This window comes from Nomascus leucogenys, chromosome 2 (genome assembly GCF_006542625.1).
Source record: "Nomascus leucogenys isolate Asia chromosome 2, Asia_NLE_v1, whole genome shotgun sequence".
Classification (NCBI taxonomy): Eukaryota; Metazoa; Chordata; class Mammalia; order Primates; family Hylobatidae; genus Nomascus; species Nomascus leucogenys.
The window spans coordinates 99,638,294-99,662,676 of NC_044382.1; the positions used below are offsets into that span (position 1 = coordinate 99,638,294).

Consider the following 24,383-nt stretch of genomic DNA (forward strand, 5'->3'; position numbering starts at 1 on the left):
CTAATTTATTGACAATAATTGTTGGTAGTATAAATACTGAATCTGAGATGAACTTTGCAAACAGCCTGCTGGTTTCTAAGCTTTACCAAGCCAGCAGACTTTCTTCTGTTGCTAAGGGAATTTTTTTTCCAAATCAGGATTTCTTAAATAGCAGGCTTTGTATGCTGGAAGACACAAGTGACCCACTCACTACTCAGGTCCAGCTTTTTTTTCTTTCTTTTTATTTTTTAATTCTTTAAATCAATGAATGGCTGAACTTCAACTTTTCTCTGCTGTTGTTTCTTATAAAAGAAGTAGATAAGACAGATTTATGAGTAAAGAATAGAGTTTCTGCTTCTGAATCCTCCTTTGGGGTCATCTGAGTCATGGTTTAGGAAAGAATTCCTACCAAAATCCCTGAAACAATGGACCAATTCCACTATTCTCTCTTCTCCCTCATATCCAGCTATCCCCATAAACCCAGAGAGAGGACCTGACCCCTCAGGAGCAAAGGTGCCCTGGATTATAGTCCTGGTTTGTGAAAGAAAATTGCATTTACCAAGATCTGCCTCACAGTTCTGTCTTGACTGATTGCTTATTTACTCCTGGGTATATTTACAAAAGACTTTAGGCCGACTTTGGTATCCTTAAAGTTGGTCTTGATATCTTTTCATTTTGCTCTTTTTTGTCCAGCCCAATCCACACCCTGCCCTAAGCATATTTTCTCAGTAATGATGCCCATTTACACATGACCAGACTTATGTAACTTATTAGATCTATCCTAGTCATGCTGCAATATCTTGCCCTCCTCCAGTTTAAGACAGCTCTACCATCAAGGACCAGCTTCTTTAAACACTATCTGTTCCAGGCGGATTTATCATGACACCCAACATGTCTGAGCCAAAATCCAAGTGAAAACACTAGACTTTATTTATTTATTTATTTATTTTTAATAGAATCTTGCTTTGTTCTGTTGCCAAGGCTTGAGCGCAGTAGTGCAATCATGTCTCAGTGCAGCCTTGAACTCCTGAGGTCAGGAAGTCCTCTTGCCTCAGCCTCTTGCATAGCTAGGACTACAGGTGCACATCACCATTTGGCTAAGTTTTTTTTTTATTTTACATGGAGACAGATTTTGCTATGTTGACCAGGCTAGTCTTGAACTCCTAAGTTAAGTGGTCCTTCCACCTGGGCTTCCCAAAGTGGTAGAATTACAGGCATGAGTCGCCACACCTGGCCAAAAGCATTAGAACTTTTTTCTTTAGGGTTTTTACAAAGAAATGTATCAAATGTACAATTCCACTCCACATTCTACTCCTTCATATTATGAAAGTTGGTGTATATTTTTTCCATCTATCTTTTTATATTCTTCATGAACTACATAAAAAATTAATTGACGGAGCGAGACTCCGTCTCAAAAAAAAAATTTTATGCAAATGTACCTATCCTTCAGCAATTTGCCTGTTTAATCAATATAATGTTTTAGATGTGATTCCAAATGATATGCATACCTTTAGTTGACTCACTTAAACTATTTTATGTCAAGGTATGAATATGATACAATTTATTTCTCTAATTTATTAGTTATTAATAGATAGAAATGTAGATTTTCCTGAATTTTTCATTGTTATAAACAGTAGTTCAATGAACACATTTCCATATACATATGTGCAGAGTTTCTCTGGAACATGTAACTAGAAATGAAATTGCTTGACCTCATGTAGATATATCTTAAATATTAGTAGACATTGACAAATTACTCTGAAAAATGGTTGCAACAATTTAAACATAACCAGCCATGTTGAAACATATCCCCACAGCTTCACCAACACATGGTGTCTTGCTCTTTCAAATAGTTGTCCAACAATTTTTTCTAATAGGTTGTTTATTTTTTCCTATTGATTTGTAGAAATTTTATTTATTTCATGAATATAATCATTTGTCAATTAAAAACATTGCAAATATCTGCTTCTAGTTTTCCTTGTCTTTTAAATTCTGCATATCAAATGAAGTATTCAAGTTTGATACAGTCATATTAACCAATATTTTCCTTAACTCTTGATTTTAAAAAAATCACCTACAGTATTTCAATGTCATACTCTCTTATAGTGTTTTCTAAACTATTTAAAGTTTTATTTTTTACACTTAGATATTTTATTCATCTGGAATGCATTTTGTGAATGGTGTCAAGGAGGGATCTACCTTTTAAAAATAATAACCAATTGTCTCAAGAGCATTTATTAAGTAATATCTTTCCCCACTTGTCATATACTAAAATTACTATTCACATGTGAGTAAGCTCTCTCTTCTGTTTCATTTGCTTATCCCTGCACCAACACCATACTCTTTTAATTGTTGTATGATATTTCTCCTTTAATCTGCTGATGATGAGATTATATTGATAGATATTCAAATATTAAAGTCTTTGAAATGCTTAGATAAACCCTTTATTTTATTTAGTCCACTGTTGGATTCAAATTATTATACTTAATTCAGGTTTTTGCATGTATGTTCTAAGTAAAGCAGGTTTATAATGATTCTTTCTCATATGTCTTTGGTATTTTGGTATCAAAATTATGATAACATAAAAAATGAAGTGGTGAGAAATGGTACAATTTTTTTAAGATGGGGTTCTTTGTGCATAAAGATTTGTTTAACTTTTGCTCGTAAAACTTTATTGATTTTAGAGGTGTAGGGTGAATTTTGACTCTAATTTCTTCAGTAATTTTTGGTCTAGCCATGTTTTCTATTTTTATTGAGTCACTTTTGAGAGTTCTTTTTATTTTTATGTTTCATCTTGTATAAAATTTAAATTTTATGATCACGTGTGGACCTTTTTACACTTAACACAATGGAAATGTTCATATTTATTTTTTCCCCAAAGGAAAAATTTCTGAATCATCACTGTGTTGCACAGTAGAATAGGAATTCAGGTACTTAGTCAAGTTAAGAATGCAAATAACAGACAAGATTAACTTCCAAAGTCTGAAGTCATCAACATGATTTTGTAGTACTCTGTCTCAGACTTTACCTAAAAATTCATTATTATTCAGATAAAGATACCCCTTAATCACATGTTTTTGAAAAGCCTCTGCCCCACCACAATTTCCTGAGATCTGTGAAGAAACTGCAGTCTTGTGATCAGAGTCCATATAGTACTGGCAGTTTTGTAATCAAAGGAAAAAACGTCGACTGATTTTATATGTCAATCAGTTGTAGTCTGCTGATCTGATTAGAAACCTTGACAAATGCCTGGTGGCGATTGCAAATAACTGCCAATCATATAGGGATGATACAGTAGCTCAGTGTTTTGGGATCAGCTCTTGTACACGAGTAAAAGAACAAAAACATCTGTAAGTAAGGTATTAGAAAAATAATTGTCCACAACCAAAAAGGCAAGAAGAGTAATCGAGATTTCCAGGAGTGTGCCCATGTGGTTCCTTCAAGGGGCTCCTCAGGGTGCTGTTGAACGTGTTCCAAGGCCAGCCTGTTGTAAGTCTCATTGATTTCAAACATAGTAAAATGCTGCTGCACTTGCTAATAGATACAATCCCACTCCAATCTATCTCATCCGCTGACGGAAGTTCATCATTCTCCATGCTCTGTGCAATGGTCCCGAAAACCTTCCTGTTTCCATGGCCAGCATCAAAGAGTCACTCAACTCTGAATAATCTGGTGGCTTTGGCATTTCAGAGAAAGCCACCATAAAGTAAATCCCCTGGTTCACCAGGCTCGGAGAAAGGTGAGTGCCACCAGTCTGGAGCACCAGCTACTAGTGATTAAGAACCTTGTGACTGTGGCAGGTCACGCCCCACTCCTGAGAGTTCTTTTTAGAAAATAGTTTATAATCTAAGTATTCAAATATGTTAGCATAAGATGAGTCATATTATTTTCTGATACCTGAGGTTATGTCTCATTGTTTTTGTGCCTTCCTTCTTCTCATGATCAATAATGCCAAAGATTGTTAGTATCTTTTCAAAGAATTAGCTCTTTAAACAATTATATTTCGTTTATGTGATCAATAAATTTTATTAACTGCTATATACCAGACTGTTCTAACTAATTGGGTTTCTTTTTAAAAAGTAAAGAATAAACTAATGCTAGATCCCTGCACTTGCGGATTTTATGAGGCAGAGATAAGTTGTTCAAAAAAGAAAAAATAATTAATTATGTGATATATTAACAAGATAATAAATGCTATGAAAAAATAAAGCAGAATGAGGAGAATCAGAAGTGCCACATGTTGGGAGCAGCATGCGGGCTGCAATTTTAAAGAAGGTGGGCAGAAATATTATTGAGAAGATGAGATTTGAGCAAAGATTTAAGGGAGGCAGGAAAGTTAGCCATGTGAGCATCCCTGAAGTAATATTCCTGGTGGAGGGAACAGCCAGTGCAAAGGCCCTAAGGCAGGAGCATGCTGGGGATGTCTGGGGATTGCAAAGAGGCCAGTGTGGCTCCAATAGAGTGAATGAGAGGGAGAAGAGAGAAGTCAGAATAGGTAAGGGTAATGACTCTGAGTTTAAGGAGGCTGTGGGAGGAATGACATAATCTGATTTATAGTTTTAAATATAAACGGAAACAGAGTAGAAAAGTTACGATGCTATTGTGATGTAAAGGCAAAAAATGATAGGCACTTGGATTAAGGTGGTAACAACTGACATGTAGTGGTGAATTTAGGGTCGTCTATCTCTGCCGCCTTCATTTGTCTTTATTTCACCAATATTGGCTTGTATCATTAGTATTGTCTTCCTACTTTCTATAGTTGAGTCATTAACCACCTTGTCTTACCTGTTTTGTTCTGCTAATTATAATTATATATATATATATTTTACTAAGTCTCTTAATTATATAATTTATTCTTTCTTTGCCTTACTAAGTTTTTGTTTTTCTCAACTTAATCTGTCAGTTTCTGAAAGAAACAAAATCTCCCATTATGGTTTTGGATTTGTAAATGTTACTTTATATTAGGGTTTGAATTATATATTTTGAGGCTGTTTTCTCTTAGATGCATATAGATCCACATTGTTATATCTTCCAGGGGAAATCATTTTTTGAACCTTTTTAAATCTCTATGAATGTTTTAAAGCCTTACTTTGTATATGATTTCCTATTAGTATTACTACCCCAGCTTTCTGTTCTGCTGTGGCATTTCCTGGCCATTTACTTTAGACTTCAAGGGTCATTCATTATTTTAGGTAAATCTTATATAGCACAGATCTGGATTTGTTTATATCAAATCTAGAGCCCTGTTAGTTAGTGGGTTTTAAACATTTACAGTTATTTTGATTGCTAATAAACTTTGAGTTATTTCTACTAACTTACTTTGTGTTTTCTATGAACTGAGCTTTTTTGTTAACTTCCTTTTTTACTTTCCTTCCATTGATGTGATTAAACACTCCACTATTTGTTTACTAATTTGTATGGTTTTTATTTTATTTATTTTTTTTTATTATACTTTAGGGTTTTAGGGTACATGTGCACAATGTGCAGGTTTGTTACATATGTATCCATGTGCCATGTTGATTTCCTGCACCCATTAACTCGTCATTTAGCATTAGGTATATCTCCTAATGCTGTCCCTCCCCCCTCCCCCCACCCCACAACAGTCCCCGGAGTGTGATGTTCCCCTTCCTGTGTCCATGAGTTCTCATTGTTCAATTCCCACCTATGAGAGAGAACATGCGGTGTTTGGTTTTTTGTCCTTGTGATAGTTTACTGAGAATGATGTTTTCCAGTTTCATCCATGTCCCTACAAAGGACACGAACTCATCATTTTTTATGGCTGCATAGTATTCCATGGTGTATATGTGCCACATTTTCTTAATCCAGTCTATCGTTGTTGGACATTTGGGTTGGTTCCAACTCTTTGCTATTGTGAATAGTGCCGCAATAAACATACGTGTGCATGTGTCTTTATAGCAGCATGATTTATAGTCCTTTGGGTATATACCCAGTAATGGGATGGCTGGGTCAAATGGTATTTCTAGTTCGAGATCCCTGAGGAATCGCCACACTGACTTCCACAATGGTTGAACTAGTTTACAGTCCCACCAACAGTGTAAAAGTGTTCCTATTTCTCCACATCCTCTCCAGCACCTGTTGTTTCCTGATTTTTTAATGATGGCCATTCTAACTGGTGTGAGATGGTATCTCACTGTGGTTTTGATTTGCATTTCTCTGATGGCCAGTGATGATGAGCATTTCTTCATGTGTTTTCTGGCTGCATAAATGTCTTCTTTTGAGAAGTGTCTGTTCATGTCCTCTGCCCACTTTTTGATGGGGTTGTTTGTTTTTTTCTTGTAAATTTGTTTGAGTTCATTGTAGATTCTGGATATTAGCCCTTTGTCAGATGAGTAGGTTGCAAAAATTTTCTCCCATTCTGTAGGTTGCCTGTTCATTCTGATGATAGTTTCTTTTGCTGTGCAGAAGCTCTTTAGTTTAATGAGATCCCATTTGTCGATTTTGTCTTTTGTTGCCATTGCTTTTGGTGTTTTAGACATGAAGTCCTTGCCCACGCCTATGTCCTGAATGGTATTGCCTAGGTTTTCTTGTAGGATTTTAATGGTTTTAGGTCTAACATATAAGTCTTTAATCCATCTTGAATTAATTTTTGTATAAGGTGTAAGGAAGGGATCCAGTTGCAGCTTTCTACATATGGCTAGCCAGTTTTCCCAGCACCATTTATTAAATAGGGAATCCTTTCCCCATTTCTTGTTTTTGTCAGGTTTGTCAAAGATCAGATAGTTGTAGCTATGTGGCATCATTTCTGAGGGCTCTGTTCTGTTCCATTGATCTATGTCTCTGTTGTGGTACCAGTACCATGCTGTTTTGGTTACTGTAGCCTTGTAGTATAGTTTAAAGTCAGGTAGCGTGATGCCTCCAGCTTTGTTCTTTTGGCTTAGGATTGACTTGGCGATGCGGGCTCTTTTTTGGTTCCATATGAACTTTAAAGTAGTTTTTTCCAATTCTGTGAAGAAAGTCATTGGTAGCTTGATGGGGATGGCATTGAATCTATAAATTACCTTGGGCAGTATGGCCATTTTCATGATATTGATTCTTCCAACCCATGAGCATGGAATGTTCTTCCATTTGTTTGTATCCTCTTTTATTTCATTGAGCAGTGGTTTGTAGTTCTCCTTGAAGAGGTCCTTCACATCCCTTGTAAGTTGGATTCCTAGGTTTTTAAAATACATATACTTAAAAATGCTTAAAGTTAATAATGTGTTTAACTTGTTCTTGAATGATACAAGGACCTTTATTTCCTTTTGTGGTTTATAATTTTTTTATTATAAGCATGGCTAGAGTTTTCTATAGGAATTCCTTGTGCCCTTTGATGGGGTCCTACATGATTTAAAGATTCCAGACCAGTTTTATCTTACTTTCTCAGCTTCATGTTCCTGATCAATGTGAATAGTGTGAATTTGGATGTCACATCTACATGGGACAAGATTTGGAGTTCAAGTTTCTGACTGGTAACTATTTGCCAGTCTCCCAGGGCAGTGAGCAAAGATTTTTCTGATTCCTTGTTCATGATTTTGGCAGCCATTCATGGCTCCCAGGTCTCTGCATGTAATTCAGTCCTGGCAATGTGCAAACAGGGCCCTGACACCTCCTCACAGGCATTAAGCCCTGCCCTTCCCAGTTCTGATTGCTCTGTGAGCCACAGGACTTCAGTCCTATTACCCAGTGTGACATTTTGTTGTGGCTTTATTTTTGGCACATGAGGATTTATGATTCCAAATTTTGAGTTACACTATAAATTCCAAATTGTATTTTTCTTATTTATTTTTTAAGCAATTTATTTGTTTGGAGTGGGGATGGGAGATTCTTACACATCAGTACTGTCAACCATATTGACTTGAAGTTCATCTTTCACATTTTTACATTTAACAGATATTCAAATCTTAGTGATTTTTTATATTCTGAATACTGCATTATCCAGAGACATTGTTCATTTAACATTTCTTTTTCTCTTATTTAAAGTCACCAAATATTTTGATTTCTTTATGTAAGAGGAATGAAGCATGCAGAAATTCCTAACCAACTACAGTTTTGTGATAACCTGATTTTTTCTATAGATACTAAATTTTAAAAAATTTGAAGTTTGTATTTAATGTGATTGCTTTCTGTCCTCCAAATCTTCCAAAATATACCTGGAAGACCAAATCTAGTATAGGCGGGGAGGTTACCTAAGCATTTTGCTGAGGCTTGTGAAAACCAGCTATGGTTAGTCTAAGTACAAACACATTACATTTAATTTTAAGAAGGTTTGGTTTACAAACTTTAAGCAGGTTAAAGTCTACATAACACAGAACTCATGGAAAAATCTGCCTCACTGGTTAGACTGAACAAAGTTTCCTTAAAATTTGAAGAGAGATTCAAGAAGGGTAATGTGTCATGGTAGATTATTAACATTAATAATTCTGTTTTATTTTAGAAAAGGATGTGTTTTTAGAGGTTTATTAAGTACCACCTCCTCCTAAAGTCATCCTTCCATGTAAACGTTTTGAGAGCTTGGCCTAATTCCTTATCACAAGAAAGTCAGGGCGTACAGTGTCCTCACCAGTATCTCCATGGAAACTTGTGCTTTGAATTTCTGCTTTCCCTGTATTATCTCTCTCCACTCTTGATTCTAGCTTCTTTCGGGTGTTTTCTTCTCTCTGTCTCTTATCCACACAGACATGAAGCACAGACTCCTTTTGTTTTTTTGTATCCTGCCAAATTCTAAAAGTACAAGTCAGAGTGACAAGCAGACAAAACAGCATAATGGGTGTTTTGATGGACATCCTTTTTATCCCCCGTTATGTTGCCAAGGCTGGAGTGCAGTAGCATGATCATAGCGCACTGCAGCCTCAAACTCCCAGGTGCAAGCGGTCCTCCCGCTTCGGCCTTCCCTGTAGGTAGGACTACAGGTATGCTAATTTTGTTATTTTTTTGTAGAGACAGGGTCTCACTATTTTGACCAGGCTATTCTCCAACTCCTGGCCTCAAGCAATCCTCCCACCTTAGCCTCCCAAAGTACTAGGATTTCAGATGTGAGCCACTGCATCCAGACTAACATCTTTATTTTTAAAGCTTCCTCTGTCATTTGTAACACAGGGACTTTTGCAATGGCTCTGTTTCTCTTTCCAGCCCTATCCTTCTTCCACCATCCAGCCTGCCACCATATGTTGTATGCCATCCACCCATTTTATATACTTAATTCTCATTGCCTCCGTCTTGAGCTGTCTCTGGAAAGAAATAAAATTTTCCTCACTTTCTGCTGAAAAGCAAATCCATCTTCCCTTGGTGTCACTTTGTCTTTGTCTTGAGGCCCATGCACTTACTTCCCAATGGATTATTAAGGAGTTTTGCTGAACAAATTATTTCCCCAAGAAGAATTCTGTTTATAAGATTTTAAAATAATATTTTCCTCTTCCCCAATATATTTTTTAGAATGATTTTACAACTCTTTGTTTAACCCCAATTTTCTGAAATGCTTTGATATTACTAACTTAGGTTTTATTAGATAATGAAAATTTTAAGAATGTAATTCTTGTGAATGGTAAACTATTAGTTTATATTTATAGTATTTACTAGGCTAATTTAGTTAGAGCAAAAGGAATCTAAAAATATCTTGAATTGAGAAGCCAGTGTAGCTTGGGTGTGAATGATATAGATGAAATCATGTATCTGCCTGCCTAGTTTCAAATCTTCTTCCATCACTTACTAGCTGGTGTGACCTTAGACAAGTTATTTAACCTCTCTGTTCTTTGGTTTCCTCATCTATAACATCAAATAATAATAATAACAATAATAATCTCTACCTCATATGGATGTTGTAAGTAATAAATGAGTGTGTGTATATATATATATCTTACAACAATGCCGAGCACCTAGTAGGCACTATATACATGTGTCAGCTAAGATTTACTTACTTACACACAGAATCCCAAGAACAGAAATATGAGATAAAGGAAGCTGACAGATGAGGGTTTTAGATTAAGTATTGTAGATATGTGATGTTAAAAATATACTTAATGAAGAAATCATTATGTTTAAATGTATTCTAATATACACTAAATGAATTCACAATATACTTCACATAAGGAGGTAAGGCATGTATCCTTAAACAGCTCTTGGTATTTTTTTCTGGCTCCTTAGAAAATCTGATAAAAGTAACAACTCATTTCAAGAGCTATGTTAAAGCTGGGTATAGTGGCTCACACCTGTAATCGCAACACTTTGGAAGGTTGAGGCAGGAGGATTGCTTGAAGCCAGAAGTTCTAGACCAACCTGGGCAACAAAGCAAGAGCCTGGTGGGCAGATCACTCGGTCAGGAGATCGAGACCATCCTGGCTAACACGGTGAAACCCCGTCTCTACTAAAAATACAAAAAAAATTAGCCAGGCGTGGTGGCGGGCACCTGTAGTCCCAGCCACTCAGGAGGTTGAGGCAGGAGAATGGCGTGAACCCCGGAGGCAGAGCTTGCAGTGAGCCGAGATCGCGCCACTGCACTCTAGCCTGGGTGACAGAGCAAAACTCCATCTAAAAAAATAAAACTTGGCCAGGCCTGCAGGTGAGCGCCTGTAGTCCTAGTTGCTAGAGAGGCTGAGGCAAGATCACTTGAGCCCAGGAGTTGGAGTCTGAAGTGACCTATGACTGTTCAACTGCACTCAAACATGGACGACAGAGCAAGACCCTGTCTCAAAAAATATATATATTATTAATTGTTTTTAAAAGGAACTGTGTTAAAATAGTGATTACCCAGGGGATTCACAATGCCCGTGAAGCACATTCTTATACCTCAGATTAAGAATCCCTGGCTTAAGAGTTTCTGGCAGGAAATTAAATGCAAGAAAATAAAAATAAAATATTTTTAAATGTTAAAGATTATACAACTTATATGACCTTTTTGTTGCCAGGGACTCTGATGGATCTGAAATGCTACGCTACTTGCTAGCTAATAAGTTAGCCTGCCACAGTTTCATGGATACTGACAGATATGAACATTCATGGCATAGCAAGCAGCACTGCTCCATGTTCGTACAGTTCTCCTTGCCCCAAAGACCCAGGCAGGCAACACAAAAGAGCCCAGGTGGATGCTGTGCATGCAGTGGATTTGCATCACAGCTGAGGATATCCAAGTTTAGGAAAGCCCAATCTTTTATAACAGGTACAAGCAAACATGCCTTATCTTTGCAGTAGAAGGACACATCTTTTTTGTACTAGACAGTAAGCAAATCTGCTCTCTGCTGTAGAGGAAAGCAACTGTGTCTGTCCTCCAAAGTGGATCATATATTCTTAAAAAAAAATAGTCCAGAACGAAAGCTGTCAGTGCCTTTGCTTGCAAGCCATGCAGAAACAAAGAAAAAGAGTTGTCTTCCAATGTTTGTCCCATCAAGTCAGGAAGGGAAAATATTAACATATATTAGTTGGGAGAGGGGGGATAAAGTTAGTTATGTGGATGGAAAGATAACTAATAATCTCTTCACTGTAATCAGGAATAAGAAAAGAACAAGATGTATGCAATGTTTGCCTTCAGGGAGCTAACAGTCTGGTGATAGTGACAGGCTTTAAACAGATAAGCCAGAAAAAGATTATTTGCAATTTAGATAAGTTTCACCAGAAGAAGTGAAGATTTATGAAATATATTTGAGGGACTTGATCTAGTTTATGATATCAAAGAAAGTGTCCCTGAGGAAGTAACATTTGAAAACAAGGCCTAACAGACAAAGTTGAGCATCTCTAATCTTAAAACCCAAACACTACAAAATCCAAAGCTTTTTGACCACCAACATGACATCACAAGTGGAAAATTCCACACTTGACCTCATGTGATAGGCCACAGTCAAAATGCAGTCAAACTTTGTTTCATGCACAAAATTATTAAAATTATTGTCCAAAAATTATTGTATGTGTATAAGGTATACATGAAACATAAATGAATTTTGTGTTTAGACTTAGGTCCCATCCCTATGATATCTCATTATATGTATGCAGATATTCCAAAATCCGAAAAAAATCCAAGATCTAAAACATTTTGGGTCCCAAGCGTTTCAGATACTTCACCTGTGGTAGGAATTGTCAGGTGAAGAGTAGGGAAAACAATATTCTGGGTAGAAGGAAGAACCTATTGAATGAAGGAACCCTGTATTATTAGAGAAACTACAAGAAAGCCAGGATTACTAGAGCAGTGTAAGATAAGCAGGAGCCAGATTGGGTTTTGGACTTGATTCTGATGGCAATGCAAAGGCAGTGAAGGGTTAAGAAAGAGAATCACCTCATTATATTAGCATTTAAAAATGCCCCTCCATTGTTGTATGAGGGATTTGTTGTAGGGGAAAGGGTGAATGCAGACCTTAGAGTTAAGAGCTTGTTGCTACAAGCCCAGCAAGAGGTGATAGTGCTCTGGCTACAGACAGTGGCAGTGTAGATGAAGAGAAATGAATGGATTCAAAAAATATGTTTATAAAGTGTAGTTGTCAGACCTGGGTGATTGATTTCATCTAGAGGGAGAAAAATAAAGTCGTGGATGATTCTCAGATTTCTGGCATGGGCAACTGTGCAGGCAGAGTGCCTAGAAAGAATTAACTAGCCTCTTGGGGATTTATCTCATAAATTCACTTCTATTTCAGTGACAGCAAGCATCTTAAATATATACACACAGGGAACCTGATTCTCTCCAGAGCCCTAAGAACTAACTTTGGTACAGATAAAAGATGAGCTGTAGGGAATTGAGATGTCACACTCACCTCAATATACAGGTAGTTTTTACTTGAATTCATTGAAGAAAGAATACCATTGTGCTATCAGTTGGTTAAAAATTGCACCTCAAATTTTCCTACCAGTATGATCCCTTTTAAGCTGTATAATTTACACTGGGGTGTGATGCCATCATTACTGCTCCCCATGTTGATTCTAATGAGGAGTATGTCCTTTTCTCATTCTGAGAAAAGTGTGCTCTTACTACCCACAGATATTCTGAATATATAGTTGATATTCAACCATATCAAATATTGAACCTGGTGCTTCCAATATGTAAGTTATTCCTTAGGATTAAGAAACTACTAAAAGCATTTCCTTGGAGTATTTAAAATGCAGCTGACAAAAATCCAACTCAAGCTAGCATAAGAAAATGTGTAGCTCATATAAGTAAAAACTTTCAGAGCAGGGTAGGACTCAGGCAGCCATAGATACCCAAGATGTTATCACGCTGCTGTCTTGCTCCATGACTTCCTTTCTGGAGTCCTTTGTTACCTTCGTTATTGGTTAGGCTTTCTTCATGAAGTACAAAAGGAAGTCACTGGTAGCTCCAGGCCTACACGGTCCATCTGATTTCCCAGTGGAAAAGTGTCTTGCTTCCTGACCATCAAAACGGGGAAGACTGTTTGAGTCATGTATTCACCTCTGAACCAAAGCTCTGATGGTCCAAGTTGGGTCACCTGCCTGCCTTGGTCAGTCTAACTGGAATCATACTTGGTTCTGGCTCTAATCTGTTCTCCAAAAGAAAAGGGGATTTTATCCCAGAACATGGGGAAGTAAAGATGGATGGGCATGCAAACAAACAAATAATAAATGTCCACTTCAGATAAGTAAATTGGGAAAGAGCTGAAACATCACAGAATGATTTCAGTACAGGCCAGTGTAGAATTGCAGATGTGGAAGGTTAAAACAAGGTACATTGATATAAGATGAAGAAAAGATAATTATGCAGTAATATACATTAAAAGATGGAAAGACTGTATGTAGTATGTTGCCTGTGAATCAGCAGGTGTCAAGTTTTGAAAACAAAGATGTACAAGGATGAATAAAAAGTGTGTCTAGAATATGGGAATGGTGGTTTAATTTGGCTATTTTACTACTCTTAAATTAGATCTTTGTATCTGAGGTGGAACTCCTCAGCTAAAGAAAAATGAAAACAATTGGAAAGAGCCAGAAGAGACCTATGAAGATGAGTAACGGGTAGAAAATAAAATTTAAAAATCAATATATATATACATAGTGTTTTGTCCATGCAAAATAAAGCCCTTTGAGGAGGATAAAATATATAAAATTATTGTAATAGCAAAAGAGAAATATAATGCTTTTACATATATGGTTTCAATTCAGAAAAAAATGCAGCTATTTTTCTCTTTGCATCCATACTCAAAATAAAACAGAATAAAAGAAGTTCAAGCAGGTTCACGAAATATTTATATTAGAGATAAATATTTTTAACTTGGAGTTAATAACTTAGAATGAATTTCAAGCCTTCTCTGGGATCTTTTAAAATAGAGTTCCTTCTCATATGTTTGGACCGTGGGTCACTGTACTGCTCAAAGGTAGAGTGACCAGTTAGATGACTATATGCTTCATAAGGTCAGGAATACTGTGTTGGGTAAATTCACATCTGATAGGCTGGAGCATAATGGTCTCTAAAATATTTGCTAAGTATGTGTTGATGTTAATTTGCATTTCACTTAATTGTTAATTATCTATGTTTGGAATCTGCTTTATGGATCTGCCTAACAAATATTACATTTATATTGGTGGTGTCATCATACATACATGGCATCATACATAGACTGCCAACTTTCTAGCTGCTGTGTTTTCAGTGAATAGAAGCTAGATGTGCTAAGTAAAAGATGATGACAACAAGATACTGATATAATTTCCAGTTATCTGCAATTTTGGATCATCTGATCCATTATCCATCTATTATCAACTAAGCATTCATTTCAAGAGTAATTATGGAAGATGAGGTTTGTTAATATTGTAAGTTATACTGAATACAAAGGACAATGGTCATAACACCTTTATGAATAGACTCAATATTGTATCCAGGTCATTATTGGAAATGAGCAATAGAATTTAGGTTCAGTAAAGAAACTTAAGGACCATCTTCTACCCAATCTTCTCTTCTTCTCTAGTTATCTCATCATTTAAGTAATGATGTGATTGAAACCTAACTATGTTAAGAGACTTGCCCAATTACACTGTTGGTGGGAATGTAAATTAGTTCAACCATTGTGGAAGACAGTGTGGCACTTCCTCAAGGATCTAGAACTAGAAATACCATTTGACCAAGCAATCCCATTATTGGGTATATACCCAAAGGATTATAAATCATTCTGCTATAAAGACACATGCACACATATGTTTATTGCAGCACTATTCACAATAGCAAAAACTTGGAACCAACTCAAATGTCCATCAATGATAGACTGGATAAAGAAAATGTGGCACATATACACCATGGAATACTATGCAGCCATAAAAAAGGATGAGTTCATATCCTTTGCAGGGACATGGATGAAGCTGGAAACCATTCTCAGCAAACTAACACAGGAACAGAAAACCAAACACCATAGGTTCTCACTCATAAGTGGGAGTTGAACAATGAGAACACATGGACACAGGGAGGGGAACATCACACACTGGGGCCCATCAAGGGGTGGGAAGCTAAGGGAGGGATAGCATTAGGAGAAATACCTAATGTAGATGACGGGTTGATGGGTGCAGCAAACCACCATGGCACGTGTATACCTATGTAACAAAACTGCAGGTTCTGCACATGTACCCCAGAATCTAAAGTATAATTAAAAAAAAAAAGAGAGAGAGACTTGCGCAATTTGAAATAACCTCTTTATGGCAGAAACTGAACTGAAACCTACTTGAAAGAATTTCAATTTCCTGAAGCTAGATGAGAGTTCTCCAGGGCCTAGCTTAACATCAGTATTAATTTCAATTGGTCAATATAATCTCTACCTTCATATCATCTTGAGACTCAATTGGTTGGCCATTTTCATGATGCTTTAAGAACAAACAACACAGACATTAAACACATGCATATTATGTTAGTTTTTCCTTATGTATATTTAAGGAAAGTATTATATTTGAGGAGAAATTAGGGGATATAGCTAAAATTAGTCCTACACTAGGAAGTATTTTTGAGGGTGAAGAAATGTGGAAGTTATTTAACTGTTTTGCAGATGTTTTAAACTTGAGGCTCTTAGTTTTATTGATTTACTGTGATCTAATTACTCTAATCCATTCACCACTGACCGAGGAAGACATAGTCATTCAGTTCAGAGATCTCCCCAAGCCCTGCCTGAACTTCTCTGAAATCAGTAGTTAATACATGATGAAAAGATTGTGGTTTGCTACAGAAAATTATCTTTATCTTAAATAATAAAAATAATCAAGGAGTCATAATGGTGGGAGTCACCAGCAATGGTAATGAATTATAATAAATATCACAGTACAGTTGATATATTAAAAACAACAGCTTTCTTACAGCCACCAAGTAAACTGTTTTATATCATTTACAACTAGGGCAGAGTTGTCTCTTGGACATAAGGAGACATGCCTACCTTGGATGTTCAAACAAATGTTATATTGCCTAAGCGGGATATGTTCAGGGTTTTAGCCAATCACATTGCAGACAGCTATCTTTAAATATTAAAGGTTATTTCAAATTGCGCAAGTCTCTCTCTCTCTCTTTTTTTTATTATACTTTAAGTTCTGGGATACATGTGCCCAACCTGCAGGTTTGTTACATAGGTATACACGTGCCATGGTGGTTTGCTGCACCCCATCAAATTAACCATCAGGATAATTTAATCTGAATTGAATTTCAGTATTAGAAAATAGAGCAGCCTTTTAAAAATAATGCCCTCCACATTAGCAAACAATCTCTGTCCTGTTTCCTTTATGCAGTTATAAAATTATGGATGTCAGGGTTTTAACAAACTTGTGCTTGTAGACCCATAAATGGGAGGCACCCTAGAAAGCAGCCTCCATGACAGTTTCACATGTGATTCAGAGTGCTCAAAGGGTTTACTGTTTGGCTTCAACTCTTTATTGAGATCCTTAAAACTTGGTTTTTGGGTGTTTTTTTTTTCCTTCACAAGAGAACAAACAAGCTATAGTTCGAGCCAGTAGTAACCCCAAGCATTTTTATTAATGTTTGCTCAGCAACAGTCTGAGCTTTGTATGGTTGCTTTATCCCCAGTTCACTGTGTATCAGCAATTTCCTGTTCACCATCTGGGAAAGTCAGATGTAACTCAGGAGAAGAGGCACCAACGTTCCATCTCTACATCATTATTTCATATGTAATCAAAGGAGTAAATCTACAGTGTGTTCTTGGCTGTAATACAGTGGAGTTGTCCATTGTCTGAATACAAATCCATTTGTGTTCATCTTCTTCTAAAGGAATCTCTTTTCCAAATATAATTCTATTAAATACTGTATCGATACTTAATGCTTAAGGTTTGTCAGGTTCAAGCTGATAAATCCTACTTTTAAAAAACCTAATATTCTTATATCTTGATGGTGATACTCTTTGGGGCTCTAGAGGTTCTTGCTACCACTTTTGTAAGGAGACATTGCTCAGTGCCCAGCCCCAGCAGCCTTTTTGTTCAGAGAAGCAGTGTGCACAGTGGTTAGAGCACAGACTCGGGAGCCAGACCAGTGCTTGGGTTCAAACTCTGGTTCTGCCTCCTCCTAGAATTTAACCTTGAGAAGTTAAATAACTTCTCTGTGCCTCAGTTCCTCCATTTATAAAATGGGGATGATAATTCTGGTAATTACCTCTTAGGATTATTGTGAGGATTAAATAAGTTATTCTAAGTGATTACTGAAAAGAGTGCTTAGCACTTAGTGGGCAATACTTAAAGTTTAGATATTTGTATAGCTGCTCTTATCTCAAGGCTTTGTATTTGCTGTCTCTTCTATCTAGAATGTTCTTTCAAACTCTACATGGTATGCCCTCTCCAAATGTCACTCCCCAAATAGGCCTTTCCTGGTCATCTTTTTCTCTGTTTCTATTTGCTACTTTATTTTTTTAAAGTCTTGATCACCATCCAATATTACATTTTGTATTTATTTTATATTTTGAACTCCCTGTTTCTTCAAAAAGAAAGTAATCTTAGTGAGGTCTTTTGTATAAGACTGTATACCTAGAGTCTAGAACAGTGTCTGGAATGTACATAGTAGATGCTCAACAAATATTTGGAGAATGAATGAAGAAATTATTATAGAAAGATATTTATATTAGAATGCATTTCTGTAGATGCATGAATCTCTCTATCAGAACTCTCCAGAGCACAAAATAATCACAATTACTACAAGATAAATTAGATCTTAGTTTAGGCTGTGCTTGCAATGAATTGAACACTAAGCTCATATGAAACACTTAAGAGTGTCTGCAGTGATTCACAACATAAGCCTGATATTTTAGTTTGACTTCTCAAAGTCAGTTATATTTTCAGTATAAATGAAGTAAAACATACACTTGAAACTGAAAAAAATAGTACAAGTTTAAAGATTTAAGACAGTTCTCCACACACAAAAATCATAATACTTTCTATCACTGGTCAAGAAAGAGTCACTTTTTTAAGTAGTAATCACTTGTGTGCAGTTTTTTCAGTATTGCTATTAAAAGAACTTTCTCATTTTCAATTTTGAGTCATTCAACTATGAATTGTTAGAGCTGTTGCTTTGCTTTCCTACATACCACAGGGTAAAATAGCCAAAGGTTGTTTAAGCGGGTTAAGTAAAAATGGAGAATGTCAGTAAAATGGAAGACCTCCTAACCCACACCAGTATTGCGCTTGCTTTGATACTGTTATTTCAATAATGTCAAACAAAAATGAATTGACTTTGCCTTTTGAAATTTTATTTAGGTACACACTGTCAGTACTTTAAAGATAAAAGAATAAATGTTTCTTCTTTCTTGAACCCTTATTATGTACCAGTATGCTTAGCATTGAGTTGGATACAAAAATGCATAAAGTTCTGTTCTTGAAAAGTTTATAGTCTGTTTAGAGCAACAAGACAAAAAACCTATAAGAAATCAGTACATATCAGTAAATCATTAGTTTCCAAAGAAGTTCAGATGTAGGAAGATTATTGTGGGTGGTTGAGAACACAAGAAGAGAGTGATGCTTTGCCAAGCATTAAAGGATGAAAAGCATTTTATTAGGTAATTTGGAAGGAGAAGAGAACATTCCATGCATGAAACACAGCCTGAGCAAAGATAAAAATGAGTAAATTATACCAGACATTCAAAAAGGAGAATTGGTACCATTACTGTTGACACTATTCCACAAGATAGATAAAGAGGGAATCCTCCCTAAATCATTCTGTGAAGCCAGTGTCACCCTGATACCAAGACCAGGAAAGGACATAACCAAAAAAGAAAACTACAGACCAATATCCCTGATGAACATACATGCAAAAATCCTCAACAAAATACTGGCTAATGGAATCCAACAACATATCAAAAATATAATCCACCATGATCAAGTAGGTTTCATACCAGGGATGCAGGGATGGTTTAACATATGCAAGTCAATAAATGTGATATGCCACATAAGCAGAATTAAAAACAAAAATCACATGATCCCCTCAACAGATACAGAAAAAGCATTTGACAAAATCCAGCATTCCTTTATGATTAAAACTCTCAGCAAAATTGGCATACAAGGGACATACCTTAAGGTAATAAAAGCCATCTATGACAAACCCACAGCCAACATAACACTCAATGGGGAAAAGCTGAGAACTGGAACAAGACAAGGACACCCACTCTCACCGCTTTTCTTCAACATAGTACTGGAAGTCCTAGCCAGAGCAATCAGACAAGAGAAAGAAATAAGGGCATCCAAATCAGTAAAGAGGAAGTCAAACTGTTGCTGTTTGCTGATTATATGATTGTTTACCTAGAAAACCCTAAAGACTCCTCCAGAAAGTTTCTAGAACCGATAAAAGAATTCAGCAAAGTTTCTGGATACAAAATTAATGTACACAAATCAGTAGCTCTTCTATTCACCAACAGCGACCAAGCTGAGAACCAAGTCAAGAACTCAACACCTCTTATAATAGCTGTAAAAAAATAAAATAAAATACTTAGGAATACACCAAGGAGGTGAAAGACCTCTACAAGGAAAACTACAAAACACTGCTGAAAGAAATCATAGACAACACAAACAAATGGAAACACATCCCATGCTCATGGATGGGTAGAATAAATATTGTGAAAATGACCATACTGCCAAAAGCAATCTATAAATTCACCACAATTCCCAACAAAATATCATCATCATTCTTCACAGAACTAGAATAAACAATCCTAAAATTCATATGGAATCAAAAAAGAGCCTGCAGAGCCAAAGCAAGACTAAGCAAAAAGAACAAATCTGGAGGCATCACATTACCTGATTTCAAACTATGATGTAAGGCCATAGTCACCAAAACAGCATGGTACTGGTATAAAAATAGGCACATAGACCAATGGAACAGAATAGAGAACCTAGAAATAAAGTCAAATACAGCCAACTGATCTGTGACAAAGCAAGCAAAAGCATAAAGTGAGGAAAGATACCCTATTCAACAAATGGTGCTGGGATAATTGGCAAGTCACATGTAGGAGGATGAAACAGGATTCTCATCTCTCACCTTATACAAAAATAAGCTCAAGATGGATTAAGGACTTAAATGTAAGACTTGAAACTATAAAAATTCTAGAAGATAACTAACGTTGGAAAACCCCTTCTACACATTGGCTCAGGCAAGGATTTATTGACCAAGAAACAAAAGCAAATGCAGTAAGAACAAAGACGAACAGCTGGGACTTTAATTAAACTAAAGAGCTTTTGCATGGCAGAAGGAACAATCAGCGGAGTAAACAGACATCCCACGGAGTGGGAGAAAATCTTCACAATCTATACATCTCACCAAGGACTAATATCCAAAATCTACAACAAACTCAAACAAATTAGCAAGAAAAGACAAACAATCCCATCCAAAAGTGGGCTAAGGACATGAATAGACAATTCTCAAAAGAAGATATACAAGTGGCCAACAAACATATGAAAAAATGCTCAGCATCACTAATGATCCAGGAAATGCAAACCAAAACCACAATGCAATACCACCTTACTCCTAGAAGAATGGCCATGATCAAAAAGTCAAAAAATAATAGATACTGGCGTGGATGCAGTGAACAGGAACACTTCTAAACTACTGGTGGGAATGTAAACTAGGACAACCACTATGAAAAACAATGTGGTGACTATTGTAGAATAAAATAGTACTGATCTGGGAGTTCAAAGATCTGAATTTGAGCTCTAGTTGCCACGCCTAGTAACCGTGGACAAATTTCTTAGTCAAACAGTTCCCTTATTATAAAAAAGATAATATCCTTTATTTTTCCATAATTTTCCTCTTTACATGTATGTATTAGTCAGAGTTCTCTAGAGGGAAGGACAGAACTATGAGGATAGATGTATATATAAAGAGAAGGTTTTTAAGGAGTATTAACTCACATGTTCACAAGATGAGGTCCCACAATAGGCTGTATGCAAGCCGAGGAGCAAGGAAGCCAGTCCAAGTCCCAAAGCTGAAGAACTTGGAGTCTGATGTTCGAGGATAGGAAGCATCCAGCATGGGAGAAAGATGTAGTCTCAGAGGCTAAGCCAGTCTAGTCTTTCCATGTTCTTCTGCCTGCTTTTTTTCTGGCTATGCTGGCAGCTGATTAGACTGTGCCTACCCAGATGAAGTTTAGGGTCTGCCTTTCCCAGTCCACTGACTCAAATGTTGATCTCCTTTGGCAACACCCTCACAGACACACCCAAGGACAATACTTTGATCCTTCAAACAAGTTGACACTCAGTATTAACCATCACAGTGTGAGTAATGTGTTAGGATTCATGAGGTCTAATCATAAAGTGATACTATTTTGCCACTGGTTGTTTCTTTATAATTTATTCAATGAAAGAAAGAAGTCTTCTGCCACCGAATAAAACCTTAGAAAACTTCTTGAAACTTCTAATAATTATTTGGAAATAGAAAGCCTCGTGATTATTGTAAATCACAAAGATAGTCTTGACTCAATTATTTAAAAATCCAGTCCCATGGGATTGTCAAAGTTGCTAACTTTATTTAGTTAAAACTACTATCCTTCCAACAGCAAGGACTTACTAAGTCATAAAGTTTATGGATAGGGAAGAGCGTGTGGTTAGCCTCTTTTTCTCTGCCTCTTTACACTTCTGCTAATTAATCTTTATTTCTGTCTCTTCTGGGTTGGAACGTGGGAAGGAAGAATATGGAAGAGAGGCAGGAAAATACTGGCACATTTATCTAATTGGTACTGTCATAAGTTGGCCGCCATCCTCTGGACAGTTGCTTATGATTTGCACAATCTCTAGCAACTCAGTACCTTCTGCCTGTCTCTGCTGAGGCCTAATGCTCCTTCCAGAAGGTTCTATCAGACAAGAACTAGGATCATATTATTCTAGCTCTCTCTTGTGCAATGCACCAGATAAATCTGTGCAACACATTGGCCCAATAAACTTTTGAAGTGCAAGTTTACACAACCTAACCACCTCTTTTTCTAGCCTGCTGCTAGGGTAGCAAGCCAGCCTATCTCTCACACTGGAGATTTTCTAAAGAGGGTCAAAAACAGAACTCTTCATCCCTTCCCCTCAGCTCCAGGGGACACACAGTTTTACTTCTACATAGCACAATTGTAGGTATCTTGTTCTCTCTTTTTCCTATACAAGTGCATGCCAAAAAAAATAAATAAATAAAACTAATCCTTTTCTTTTCTAAACTTCCTTTCTCTCTTTCTGACTGTTTAATGCCTTTGACATGTAAAGATATCTAGCCTGTTCTCAGCCACGCAGTTTCACAAGTTGCTCTGATGCTTTCTGTCTTCCAGCTTACTTCGATATCTGATGCCTTAGGTTCTTGATCAAAACTTCCAGTTTAACAAGATCTATCAATTTTTGTAAAGTGACTTAAATAAATGAAAGTCACAAAAAAGATACAGCTTTTTTGCATCTTCAGTAGTTAGGCAACACTAACAGAAGTTTATTTTACTCTAGTTACTTTGCCTACAAATTCCATTAAGTGTAGATGGGTGATGGTGACCGGATTATAACCAACTTATCTAAAAACCCGGGCCTATTGGTGTAACTTTCATATTGCAGCCTATATTTATCATGCATTCTGCTTTTCCTTAAAAAAAAAAAAAAACCAAGACCACTGAACTGAACCAACTGATAATTATCCACGTTAACAAAATGTATCTTAAAAAGTGATATGGTTTAAAGATATAAGAATAATTTCTAGGTAAACTAGTAAACCTTTCTCCTTTACGCTAGAGTTTATGTGACACAGCACTGGTTTATTCTCATAAAGCTTGTGTTTGTTTATGGATTTGTCACTGGTTTATCCCCATAAATTCACATGTTTGTTTATGGATTTGTCAGGCCAACTCTCTGTTTAAATGCATTGTCTGATGATCCAGGATGTCTCCTTCATCCTTTTGAAATAGTTAAGTCTAGGCTCAGTGGACCTTACAGTTAGGATAACAGCAGATTATTTCAGCATTTTAAAAAAAGTCTTAAAACTTCCCATATGGTGATCTACTTGGAACAAGTTAGCCCATTTGGAATAAATAATTAAATACTTAACTAAATACACGAATTTTACACTAAATGGCCATACCTGGACACTTGTTGCCCTTTATATTAGTTCAAAATCAAGACAAATATTATCACTCAATGTAATTCTGGATAGCTTGTGTTTAGGCAAACACTGGGATTTAAGGGATTACTATAACCAAATGAAATGAATTTTCATAAGAAAAATGTCAATCTCAGACAAATATAAAGCTCAGATAACCAGTATATCTTGATTATTTTTGAAGGGGGAGTGCTTTAGATGAAAAAAACAAACTGGTTGTAAGCAAGAATGACAATACAGTGCTGTGGGTTCCACAGGGCTAACTTTAGGGCTTGAGCATGCTTAGATTTTGGTATCTGCAGGAGGCCCTGGAATCAATGCACCACAAATACTGAGGGACAACTGTATGTGAAGTTTGGAAACACCTCATAAAAATTTACAGACTTATCAGTTATCTAATGCAACTGTTCCTCTGACATGAGTCATGTGCGGGCCTGCCAGGGCGAATTCCAGATGTCCTGCTCCAGATCCTGCTGGTAAAGAATTAGAAAAATAATTAACTATACCAATCTGGGTACTTATGCTGACAGTGAGGGTCTACATTTTTTGGAAATAAAGCATTAGGACTCTTTTCCAGTTGGGTAAGGTATTCCTTGGGTGGTATCTTGACATTTGAGGACTAGCATTAATTTGCTTGAAACAACAGCATGTTAATAAGAACACTGCAATATTAATTCAGTATATCTTTTCCTGTTGTTCTGAAAGAGACATCAGCGGTCTAGCTCCCTGATTTGGTAGTAGGAAATTTCAAATCTCAGTTTGGCTTCTAAATAGTGTACTTTGTGCCTCTGACCCTTTCATATAAAATTAACAATTCTCAGCACTTCACAATGACCTTATCCTATTTTATTTTTCTATCATGGATTGTTGATACCATTATCAATATCAGGTATAGTATGTATTTATTTATTTG

The 24,383-nt window shown here is 36.4% G+C and overlaps 1 protein-coding gene and 1 pseudogene across 1 annotated transcript in view; one reads left to right on the top strand and one right to left on the bottom strand.

Moving 5' to 3' along the window:
• Nucleotides 1-24,383, top strand: part of ADGRV1 (adhesion G protein-coupled receptor V1) — a 602,359-nt gene that overhangs the window by 461,182 nt on the left and 116,794 nt on the right. The window lies entirely within an intron of this gene.
• On the bottom strand, nt 3,175-3,682 carry LOC115837001 (annotated as a pseudogene).